The sequence below is a fragment of the Sorex fumeus genome, unplaced genomic scaffold (assembly GCF_029834395.1).
Source record: "Sorex fumeus unplaced genomic scaffold, SorFum_2.1 ptg000008l, whole genome shotgun sequence".
NCBI lineage: Eukaryota > Metazoa > Chordata > Mammalia > Eulipotyphla > Soricidae > Sorex > Sorex fumeus.
Window position 1 is genome coordinate 8,362,424 of NW_026606065.1, and position 12,647 is coordinate 8,375,070.

A 12,647-nucleotide genomic window follows, 5' to 3' on the forward strand; every position below is an offset into this window, starting at 1 on the left:
TATTTTATCTCATTTTGATAAAGTCCAAAGGAAAGAGAACCTTTATTCTCTGCTAAAGAAATACCAAAACTACAAAATTTTGGTGAGATGGTTCGATCCAATGATTCACTTTAAGTCAAGTTCTGAAGGGCTGTACTATCATTCTCCTCCCCAAAAACCACAAAATAGGGGAAAAGCATTTCCCCAGGGTAGAAATCAGTACCCTCTCCTGAAAATGAAAATTAAAAAGGCAGCTGGTTAACGAAATGCAAACAACATTCTACACAAGTAACAAGGGGGATATGAGAAATCCTGAAACAACAGAGAAATAAATAAAACCAAACATGCTTCTCTGAATTTACATACTTTAAATGCCCCTCAAAAATGTAAGATTTTAGTGCTTTTCTCTAATCTGCTTATAGACAGAACAAAAGGCATATCAAGTGACTTGGCGAAGGTTTCCGGAGAATAACTTTTGAGATAATCTTCAAGATGAGAACCCTAGCCATTCTCCAGCCAGGTGGGGAGGAAAATTCAAAGACTCTCACTGGGCAGTTATTTCAGTGGGTGTCCTTGAAGATCTGGAGTGTGATGAGGCATAGTTTAATATCTAAAGCATTGATTAGGTAGTTTATGCACATCAGCTGGAGGACTGGAAAGAATACTCGAACCATGTGGAAGAGAGCAGGGATGAAATGAAATTCGGCTCTTAGGCACCTTGAATAGAATCTGTCCTCTAAAGCTTACCCAGATTCTAGTGCAGTTATTTTCAATTTTTTTCTTTTGCAAAATCATGATCTATTCCAAATGAAATTTTATCAAGACACTCAATAAATATAAATAAAATGTGCAGCTATTTGAACTGGGTAAGGTGTGTCTAGCCTGAAATTCCTCCTGCCTTTTGTATGGAGTCCCTCTTTAAGGGAAGCATCTGAAAATCACTGTTCCAATAGATTGTCAACCTAACAGCTTGTAAAAAGCAGCATCAGATTTGAAAACCGTTGTTCTGCCTTCTACCAGCTTCTAGTCTGATGATACAACTTTCAGAGTATTTTTAAATATGTTCCATGGAACTAGTAACCAGTCCCTCAAACACTAAAACATGTATTCCAAGTAAGCAGAAGTGCAAGTCTATATGGAAAAGTGAAAAATAAAGCTGAAGCTATCTGGGAAGAAACTTTCTGATTTTAAAAACGCATGATAGGGACCAGAGAGTTAGGTCACGATGTCAGGCACTTGCCAGTATGCAGCTAACCCTGGTTCAATCTTCAGCACCACTTATGTTCTCCTGAGCACTTCCAAAAGCAAGCCCTGAGTACAGAACCAGGAGTAAGCCCTAAGCACTACACCATAAGACCCTCCAAATAAACAAACAAAATAGATGATGGCACCAAAGATTTTGATAAGCCAAAGTTTAGATTTTATATCCAACACCTTAAAAAGAATACAACTTTTTCTTTGGAAAAAGAGGTCTTTGGAAGTTCATGACATAGAACTAATGAATGAGATTGGTATCTTTATAAAAGAGGTCTGAGAAAGAATCCTTGCCCCTTTTGCATTGTGAGGCTACAGTGAAAGAACACAGCTTTCAAGGAGGCAAGGAGTGGTTCTTTACAGAACTTTGTCTTCTACTGTTATGGTTTTCTGTCTCTTGGAGCTGTGAAAAATTAATGTGAGTTGACAAGCTCCCTTCTCTCTGATATTGTTTAGCAATCCTGATCAGCTAGGCTGTCCCCCATTCTTGCTCCATACAAACAATGTAAATGTTCTACAAAGCAACCTTTGTTTTACAATCAAACCTCTTTTTTTTTTTTTGCTTTTTGGGTCACACTCACTGATGCTCAGAGGTTATTCCTGTCTCTGCACTCAGGAGTTACTCCTGGCAGTGCTTGGGGAACCATATGGGAAGTCGGGAATTGAACCCAGATCAGCCGCGTGCAAGGCAAACACCTTACGCTGTGCTATCACTCTGGCCCCAATCAAACCTCTTTCAAGCCAGCTTCAGAAAGTCAGGCTTTGTCACTAATACAACTTATCTTGCTTGTGTTGTTTTAGTCTAATATAACTAATAATTTGACATTTAGAAATATACTTCATGCTCTGAAAAATAAAATTATTCTAAATTGAATATTTTAAACTGTCAATTTCTGTGAAACTGGAAACCTGGAACAGAGAGAACAAGATTTTGGATTGTTAATTTTGAGGGAAAAGTACCCATCGGTACTCAGAGGCCACTCCTGGATCTACTCAAGAATCATTAGTACCATTTTTCTGGGAATGAGTTATGGTGTCAGATTCAAATTTGTGTAATCACCTTACAATTTTTACTATTTTTCTGGCCCACCACCTTCAACCTTTTTGAAACGTCAGAATGTGTGCTTTTATTGGTTCCAATTCTTGATATCTATAGTGCTTAGGGTCATTCATTTTTTAATAGTTCAGGAACTGAATTGATGCTCTAAGAAGCAGAGAATAATTTCTAGGTCACAACTCAGCATCTTTGAAACTTTGGACAGAAAAAAGGAAATAGGAAAACATAACCAGATACAATATCAAATATAATGTATTGAATCTACAGAAAGTAGGTCTTCTGAAGCAAATTTTGTATTCAAAATTTCTGGTAATCAGAAGCAAATTTACAATGAAATACATTTTCTATGTGCCCTAAGTATAGGGCACATGAATTTTATGAGTGTTTAGAGTGTTACCCTGGGTGTCACTTGGGTGTTACCCTGAAATGTGTTGATATACTCACTCTTTCACCTAAAATTTCCCCCAAAAGCCTTTTTAATATCAACTGGTTATAATACTATCTTTTTCCAGTCAAGTTTCTTCTCCATCATAAGTACCCTGCGGTTCGACAGCAATAAAGTGGTCAAGGACAATTTAGAATCTGGAGAAAGGAAAGCTCAGCTGTGAAAATATTTACTTGTACCTAATATATTTCTATTTCACAGTTTTTCTCACAGAGTTAAAAATTGTTGCCTACTCACCAGGCACCATTGAAATGAATGTGCATATCCAGAGATCATAATGTGATATGAACAAGACTTATAATTCCCAGCACAGGATTTTGTAGGTAGTAGAGAAAAAATAAAGTTTGAAATAGACTGAGCAAGAAACTAGTCTGTGACAAATTCCAGTGATTATGCAATATAAAATTATAAGCACAGGATCCACTTCTTAGAAATTCTAATCAAAATGGAAGTTCTTTCCTTCAGGAATATTCTCAGTAATGCAGCTTATGTAATTATCACCACAACAAAATGCTTTACAGAACCTCCTAGAAAGAACTTATTAAAACCCCTGTGTTTGTGATATACAAGTCAAGAGAAATATTATAAATAGTAGTTGACATACATAGTAGATTTATTTCAAATATTATAAAAAATAAATTTTAATCAGTCATGGTAGAAAAGACTAAATTGTCTTTCTGTAGTTTCTCTACAGATTATTATAAAATTATTTATCACATAATAAGGTAATCAAAGAGTAATAATATTTAAAGAGAAAAATCTTACGGTGTTTTGTAAATGAGATAATAAATGTCCTAAATTATAAAAATCACAGATATTTAAACGTTTGTAGAATAATCTAGCCTTTGACAAGGTATAATTTGTAATCATTTTTATACCATTTAACCCTTCTCAGATGTATCTAATTTGTACTATAAAGTTTGTATTCTTTCTATTAAAATGAGCACGCCCCGCCCACACACACACATGCAAATGCTTCATGCAATGAAAAATATTAGATAGTTACCAAAACACACAAAATAAATTAGGGATGTGATTCTGTGTGTGCCATAAGCAATATATCCCATGTTGAAACACAGAGGAGGGGTATGGTGCTGCCAGCAGGTCAATCTGTACCTGTGAGGTGAGTGCATCAGCAGCCTGATGGGCCTTCACTTACAGATACCCCAAAATTGCTTCTGTGCCTTTGGTCAGACCCCAAAAACTTGGGGCAAAGTTTACCAAGAAAGTAAATGGCCAAAAGTTAGGTATGTGGGAGACACACCCACAAACCACCTCTGGCTCAGCTATATAAATGGAGGCATGGCCTCTCTGGTTCCTGATTGAACTGCTTAACGGCCATGATCCCAGAGACTCAGAAACAAATCTTGAAACCCAGCGGCTTTTGGCAGAAATGCATCCTATCCCTGCAGTAGGTTATTGGTGCCGGGCCACCCCAGGTGGGAACAGGTTTCATTCCTTGGCTTGTTTCCCCGGGCAGCTTGGTGGCCGTCATCCTCCTGAGACCACAGGACACTCAGAATTGGGCCCACAGTGATGAGACACATGGGGCCTCACGGAATGGTGGTGGAGTCAGCTTTTTCCTCCCCATCCCAACGAGACCCTGATTTGCTGCCCACAAATGGCCTCTCTGGCTCCTGATCAAGCTGCTTAATGGCCATGATCCCAGAGACTCAGAAACAAATCTCGAAGCCCAGTGGCTTTTGGTAGAAATATGTCTGGAACCCACAGTAGGTTACTGTCACCTGGCCAACCCAGGGGGGAAAGGGTGATGTCCCTCTGCCTTCTCCCATTTGGTGACTTAGTGGCCGCCATCCGCCAGAGGCCATTGAACAGTCAAGTTTGGGTTCGCAGTGACGAGGCAGGTGAAGCCTCACGGGATGGGGGTTGGGCCGGCTCTTTCCTCCACATCTCAATGAGACCTCGAGTCACTGCCCACAAACAGCCTCTCTGGCTCCTGATCAAGCTGCTTAATGGCCATGATCCCAGAGACTCAGAAACAAATCTCGAAACCCAGCAGCTTTTGGCAGAAATGTGTCTGGTCCCTGCAGTAGGTTACTGTTGCTAGGTCACCCAAGGTGGGAATAGGTTTCGTGCCTTGGCCTGTTCCCCCTGGCGGCCCGGTGGCCGTCATCCTCCAGAGGCCACAGGACAGTCAGGTTTGGGCCCGCAGTGATGAGACACATGGGACCTCACGGCATGGGGGTGGAACTGGCCCTTTCCTCCCCGTCCCAACGAGACCCCGAGTCGCCACCTATGAAAGGCCTTTCTGGCTCCCGATCAAGTTGCTTAATGGCCATGATCCCAGAGACTCAGGAACAAATCTCGGAACTCAGCAGGTTTTGGCAGAAATCCCTCCAGATTTAAGTGTTAAAATTTCGGAATTTCAAAATTGCACGGCCACTACTGCAACCACGCAACATCATATGTTATTCATAACCATCAATAGAAAACAAATTTTCTACTGTTGCCTTTTCAGCAGATCTGAGTGTTGGGGTAAATTCCCAAACAATAATGGTGGGTCTAGTGTCAAAATATTGAATGTACTCAAAGTAGAGAGAGAGTATTGTGGAAATCATCTACCCTACAGGTAAGGGGAGGGTGTGGAATGGGGGTATACTGTGGTTTTTATTGGTGGAGAATGGGCACTGGTGAAGGTATGGGTGTTTCATTGCATGACCGAGACTTAAACCCAAAAGCTATGTAACTGCTCTCACGGTGATTCAATAAATAAAATTATAAAAAATGAAAAAAAGTAAGGTGGAGTTCATGCCCAATTCAATCAGCTCATCAATGGCTGAATAAATAGCAGTAGTCCTACATAAAAAAAGAAAAAGAAACACAGAGGAGTACACAGAAACGTGTCTATTTAAAAAACAAAAACAAAAAAAACAGAAAATATTAACAAGTTTGAAGTAAAACTATAAGCTACATTGGTGGTATTCCACATAAGGTTGAATCAATTGCCTTTAATTCTCTCTGTCTTACTTTTCCAAGTAATCTGTTTCAAATATAACTTGTTTATTAAAAGAAAAAAAGATAAATTATTTGAATGTCTCTAGAATTTCAGCCATCTTTGCAGCATAAAAAAAAAAATCATGGTATCTTACTCGTGTGAAAACAAGTAAGGTAGCTATTCTAAATAATTACTAAAATCACAAAGACTGAATGGAATCATCAAAGATAAAATTACACAATAATTCAGCATTTAGGAAAGCAAAAACTGATGCAGCTTCAACTCTAGGCCAATGACAAATTATGAAATAATATTTAATAACAAATATGGCAACCCAATCTGGGCTATAGATTTTTACAGCATAAAAACCTTTGGTATTTTTCAGTGAACTGCTTAACATACAAGCAATCAATCACAAATCACAACCATCCTGTTATTTGTCGATTGCCTCGAGCAGGCCCCAGTAACGTCTCCTTTGTCCTAGCCCTGAGATTTTTTTAAAAAGTGCCATATTCAAGGCTCTTTCAGAGTTAGGAGAATGAGACCCTTCATTGTTACTGGTATTTGGCATATTGGGTACGCCATGGGGAGTTTGCCAGACTCTGCCGTGTGGGCAGGTTACATTCAGTAGCCTGCCAGTTTGTCCAAAGTAGGAATGAGATGATAAGTGTTGCGCGGCTGCAAATGCGGCCGTGCACTTCCAGGAGCTGAGTGTGATAATCTCTGGATCCTGGCCGTTGTTGGGGTTACATGGCAGTTGGTGGGTGTAACTGTCTAGCTACTGGCAGGTCCAGTCCTAAAACCGTGCAGGTTTGGAGATCTCAGCCCCAGGTCCCACACACCTGGGTTCCTCTGCCAGTTCTTTTATGCGTGAGGCTCATCCAAGAGTGTGGACAGTGGTCCCAGCATGGCCTTGGCTGGGGCCCGGAGGTCTTCAGCTGTTGGGCACTGGTGAGGACAGTCAGGCACAGGGTAGAAGACTCTGCCTTGTTCTCTCCTACTGGAAGATGGAGGATCTAGGTGGAGAAGGCCCAGTCCCAATCCATGTAGGCTTGGAGACCTCAGCTCCGGGACCTGCATGCCTGGGTTCCTCTACCAGTTCTTTCATGCATGAGGCCCGTCCGGACGTGTGGAGATTGGTCCCAGCATGGCCATGGCTGGCTCCGGAGGTCCTCAGCTAATGGGTCTCTGCTCGGGTGGGGGTGGAAAAACTTAACCCTCCCCCCTCCAAGGGGCCCCAGTGAGGACAGCCAGGTGCGGGGGCAGGAGACTCTGTATGTATGTATGTATTAACATACAAGCAATGTCCTAATAAAAACACATGTAAGCTTTGGTAATGAAAACCAGCAAGAGGGAAAGAGGAAAAGCCTGAATCATAAAAGTAAGAAAAGCAGAAAGTATGCACTTTCTGTGTAGAAAATATGCACTTTCTGTGTAGGAAAGAAGGTAGGAGTGAGGCTTACAAGAAGGAAGGCAAGCAACATTATTAAGCATCAGACCACCATGCATATTAATGATATTGATATTTAAAATCATTGGTAGCAAACCCTGTGTGGTACTTATTGCAATGACCATTTTATGTGATAAAAAAAAATTGAAGCACAAAACTTGTCCAAGAGCACATTTCTATCACAGATGAAGTCTACAACTGTTTCACTCTAAAATCACACTGCTCTACTCTTGAGGACCATGGATATCAGAACTGGCATTGGAGTCCAAATTTGTGTTTGTACATGGTTGACTAGAATTCGTAAGAGCAATAACAGTAGTATAATGGAGGATATATTTATAGAAGTCTTATGCTAGACAGAATTTTAAGCACTTCACATAAATCACCTAATTTCACTATCCGTGCAACAGTGTGTATAGTCCTATTCTTTTTCAGGTGACCAAAGAGGACATGTATTACATGAAATTCTTTCCCGAGACTTTGCTTTTACCTTGAGTTTATTAGATAATCAAACTAAATGAAGTTTTTCATGCCAATGAGATACTTTTTCTATGTGTCAGTGATATGGGTTCAGGAGATGGGTAAAACATAACACAAAGGGGACAATAAATCTAAAAAAGAAGCCTTAAAATGCTCTTTTAAATGTGTCTCATTTCTTGTTCATTGGAAAAGCAGCACTTTTGGTAATAAAAGAACACATTGTTTGGAGTGTATAAAGAGTAAGTTTCCATCCACACCCACAGTAATAGCACTCCCAAGTAGTCAAATTGATACGTATATGCACATACTTGATTGTAGGTGATTTACATAAATTTTCTGCATGATGTGTGGCGCTATTTTATAAATTGTAGCCCACATTATGTACCTATCATAATTTATTTGAGAAGAATTAAAAGAAATTAAATCTGTGCAACCTTCAAATATGAATGAAAAACATTTACCCATATTTTGCAGAAAAATCGGCTGGAGCAATAGCACAGCAGAGCAGATAAGACGTTTGCCTTGCACGCGGCCGACCTGGATTTGATTCCTCCACCCCTATCAGAGAGCCTGGCAAGCTACCGAGAGTATCTCGCCCCCATGGCAAAGCCTGGCAAGCTCCCCATGATGTATTCAATATGCCAAAAACAGTAAAAATAAATTTCACAATTTGTTATTAGACATTACTGGTGCCCGCCAAGCAAATCAACAAACAAAGGGGAGACAGAGCTACAGTGCTAGTGCTCAACCTATTCTCACTCTAAGAAAGTTCAACTTTGCCCCAAGCACCTTCCTGTTCCTCCCCCATGCCAGGGCTGTTTTTCTCCTTCTCCCAGGTACCGTAGGGGTTGTGGCCTCTGCAGAAATAGACGTGGCCTCTGCAGAAGTGAGCATGTCCTATTTGGGGCCGGCCACCACTCACTCAGCAGCAGTTATTTTTACCCATACCCTGCGATCTGGGGTCATATATCGGTCTCTATAACACCACCACAACATGAAGAAACAGTGCATATCCCAACCACGAGGAGAGGACGATGAAAAGAGTCCAGAAGCCTCAAAGGCGTTACTCACAAATGTGAGCTCTCCGATAAAGAATTCAGAGATGAACTATTGAAGATGTTCAATGAACTCAAAGAAACGGTGGGACAGATATCCAGTAAATTAAAAGAGGACATGGAAGAAACAATGGATCGGAGAATCGAGAAATTACAGGAAGAAATGAGAGGAGAAATTGAAAAACTATGCACAGAAGCATCACGAATAAAGGAATCGGTAGATGAAGTAAAAAACTCAGTGTGTTTCCTCAACAGTAGAATGGCTACAGCTGAAGACAGAATCAGTGAACTGGAAGATCAGCTGCAGGAAGCCTCAGACAACAACAAACCATGGGAAGAGACCTCAAAATAGCTCTAGAGTGAATCGGAGTCCTAGGGGATGATTTCAAGAGGAACAGCATTAGAATCATAATATAATAATATAATATATATTATAATATATAATATATAATATATAATATATAATATATAATATAATCAATCACAATCATCCTGTTATTCGTCGATTGCCTTGAGCAGGTCCCAGTAATATCTCCTTCGTCCTAGCCCTGAGATTTTTTTTAAAAAGTGCCATATTCAAGGCTCTTTCAGAGTTAGGAGAATGAGACCCTTCATTGTTACTGCTTTTGTCATATCGAATACGCCACGGGGAGCTTGCCAGGCACTGCCATGCTGGCAGAATAGTCTCGGTAGCTTGCTGGGCTCTCCGAGAGGAGCAGAGGAATTAAACCAGGGTTGGCCACATGCAAGGCAAATGCACTACCCGCTGTGCTAAAATTTAAAACTATAAAATCTTAATAAGGTAAAGATAAGGTAACCATAAAATAAAATTTTTGAGATTTCCTGAAAAGATATCCTTGGAAAGTCCTTGTAGTTGCTAATACAAAAGATAATGATAATAATTATGCATGATTTTTTAGACAAATAAAGCAAAAAATAGAAAAAATGCACAGTAATGTAAGTTTGTACTCTAAAAATTAAAACTGAGGTAAAAAGAAGACTTTCTATATATAAGTTCATCTGTACTTAATACTATTCTTCTTGAACTCTTTTTCCTCTTGCTTTTCGCACTTCAAGCCTAAAGTGTCAAGAATTTATTTGATCAGCATTCTAGTAAACTTCTAGTATTTTGCATAACAACAATATGTAATTATCAAACAAACCTTTTGTAAATCTAAGATTTATCCTTTAATTAAAAGATTCAATAGAAATATACTTGAGTCTCAGCAGGATGAACTATAACTATCATTCTCACAACATGAAGTACTTGAATGCCCACAATAATCCTTTCCATATAAATTCTGAAAAATTCTTCTTTTTAAAAAATGTTTAATATGAATATATGGTTGCTAGTGAACCACAACATACTGATATATAAACTTATACCCAGGCCCTTTTAAAATACACAGAACAGGTACAACAAATTCAGTAAGTAAAATATTAATATACACAATTAGAATAAGAGAATAAATTTCTGAAAATAAAATATTAAGCAAAAATTTTGATAAGTAAAAAAGTTAATAGCACTTTCACAAAGCAGAGAAAGAAGTTGGTTAGGAACTAAAATGTATAGAAACTAAGAAATTAAAAACTACATAACTGAGTGTGGTAAATATATTAGTCCAAAGAAATATAGCACAGTGGGTAAGGTACTTGCTTGCACACAACTGACCAGGATTCCAACCTCAACACCCATTATGGTACCCCAAGCCCACCAGGGAACTGATCCCAGTGCAGAGCCAGGAGTAACCTCCGAATAACCCTGACTGTCGGCTAAAAAGCAATTTTTAAATATGAACAATGAAATCCAACTAATATATGGACAAACTAAGTTCCTTCCTCTTGCAAAAATTTGGATGGACATGTAGGCATAATAGTTTGTGAAATACTCTGCGAGTTGATCACCGTATGAGTTCCATTGTATGTGGTACATAGAAAAAAGTAAAGAGATGAACTAAATAAAACCAAAATAGAGCTCAAATTGTAAACTGGATTAGTGTGGCTTGGGAGATACATCTCTAGGGATAGGGGCATATAATACCCTGAGCACTTCCAGGAGTGATCCCTGAGCATAGAGTCAGGAATAAGCCCTGAGTAGTGCCAGCTATGACCAAATAAATAAATAGCAAAAACATAAAAATATAAATCAATAGCAGATGAAAAACAAGGAAGAACTCCAGGGTAAACGGGTTAGAAGAACTGGTTAATGACTGGATTTAACAACAATCATGTGTTACCTACCTAACGGTAGGTAATATAGAAAAGAGATCGCTATGACACTAATAGCTGGGAATGATCACTCTGGACAGGATCTGAGGGTTAAAAGTAGGTAAGGAATATTCTTGATAAACTCTCAGTATCAATACTGCAAACCACATGCTCAAAAGGAGAGAGAGAGAGAGAGAGAGAGAGAGAGAGAGAGAGAGAAAGAGAGAGAGAGAGAGAGAGAGAGAGAGAGAGGAGAAAAGTGCCTGTCAAAGAGAGGCAGGCAAGGTGTGAGAGGTGGGGGGTGATGGGTGTAGGAATATTGTATGATTGAAATTCAATAATGAATGGCTTTGCAATGCTCTAAAATAAATAAATAAGTAAAAAATAAAAAGTATAAAATTTAAAAAAACAAGGCAGAACTCAGTAAAGAGACGAAAAAGCAATCCAGATGGATCTTTAAAAGCAAGTCAACTTTTAATGAACTTAATATAGAACAATGTCACTGACATCCACAAAGAGAAATCAAGGCTTGGGTAAATGAAATAAAATTAACAAAGATGTGGAGAGAATTATTCATTGTCTAGGAAATGATATCAAAAGTGATCCAAAATATAGATACTCATTATTTTAGTTTATTCTGAGTGAAGAGCACACCTGGGAGTACCCAAGGACCACTTCTCTCTCTCTCTTCAGGCTTTGCTCCTGGAAGTGCTCAAGGGACCGTGGATGGCAGGGACTGAAATGCATGCAAAATATGTCACGCATTCCTGGGTTATCTCTCTGGTCCTGAATATTTATTATTCTTGAAAAAGAGAATAATCAAATGAAAGTTGATGAATGTATTTTACAAGAAAATTTCTCTGAAATATGAGCAAACCACATCCTAAGGGTGGGGTGGGCGGGGGGGGGGGGGGGTGAATTGACAATATATACTCCGGTGAATTTACTGAATTTTTATTGTAAGAAAAGAATGATAAAGATCTTTAGATAAATGAAATATATTTCCATGCCAAAAGGAAAGAGAATATCATAGATTTTCTCCACTAATATTCTGGGTCATTGAAGAGTAGAGTACAGTCAACTGAGTTTTGAGGAAAATGTGCTAACAACCAATTATTTTATATTTGACCCAGCCTTCACCATAAAAAGATATTTTCAAGTAGATATACGTTTCAGAGATTGAAGTATCACTGAACGTTGTTCATGAAACCATTGGCCAAAAAAAAAAAAATCCTGCCAATAAAGAATTAAGTAAAAAAGGGAAACCAAGGAAGAAAACATTAAATTGAAATGCACATAAGAATCAATTTAGGTACCATGGACGTAGCACAGCGGGTTATGGTACTTGTGGGGTGAGCCATTCAGAGCACAATCAGAAATGCTCCCTGAACTCATAACCAGGAGTAAGCCCTGAGCACAACGAGATATGGCCCACCCACGCCCAAAAAAGGGTCAATTTAAGTATAAAACTAAATGCATGTGGCTATTGTGCAGATATTAAAAATTAAGTAATAATGATAGGTTGAGTTAAATATTTGAAGTTAACCTTAAAACTAAGACTAGACTACATGACTATGCAGATAAATCACTAAACTCATGAATTCCTTCAAATAAGATATTTAACTTTGTTTTGTGACTTTCCATCTAGTAAAAAATATAGAAAAGGATGTCTACCAGATCGTTATCCCCTATTCTAAATCTCCCCACTAAATTTTCCAAAGCAATGTAGCTCTCTATGTATCACATGGCCCCACCTTACAGCC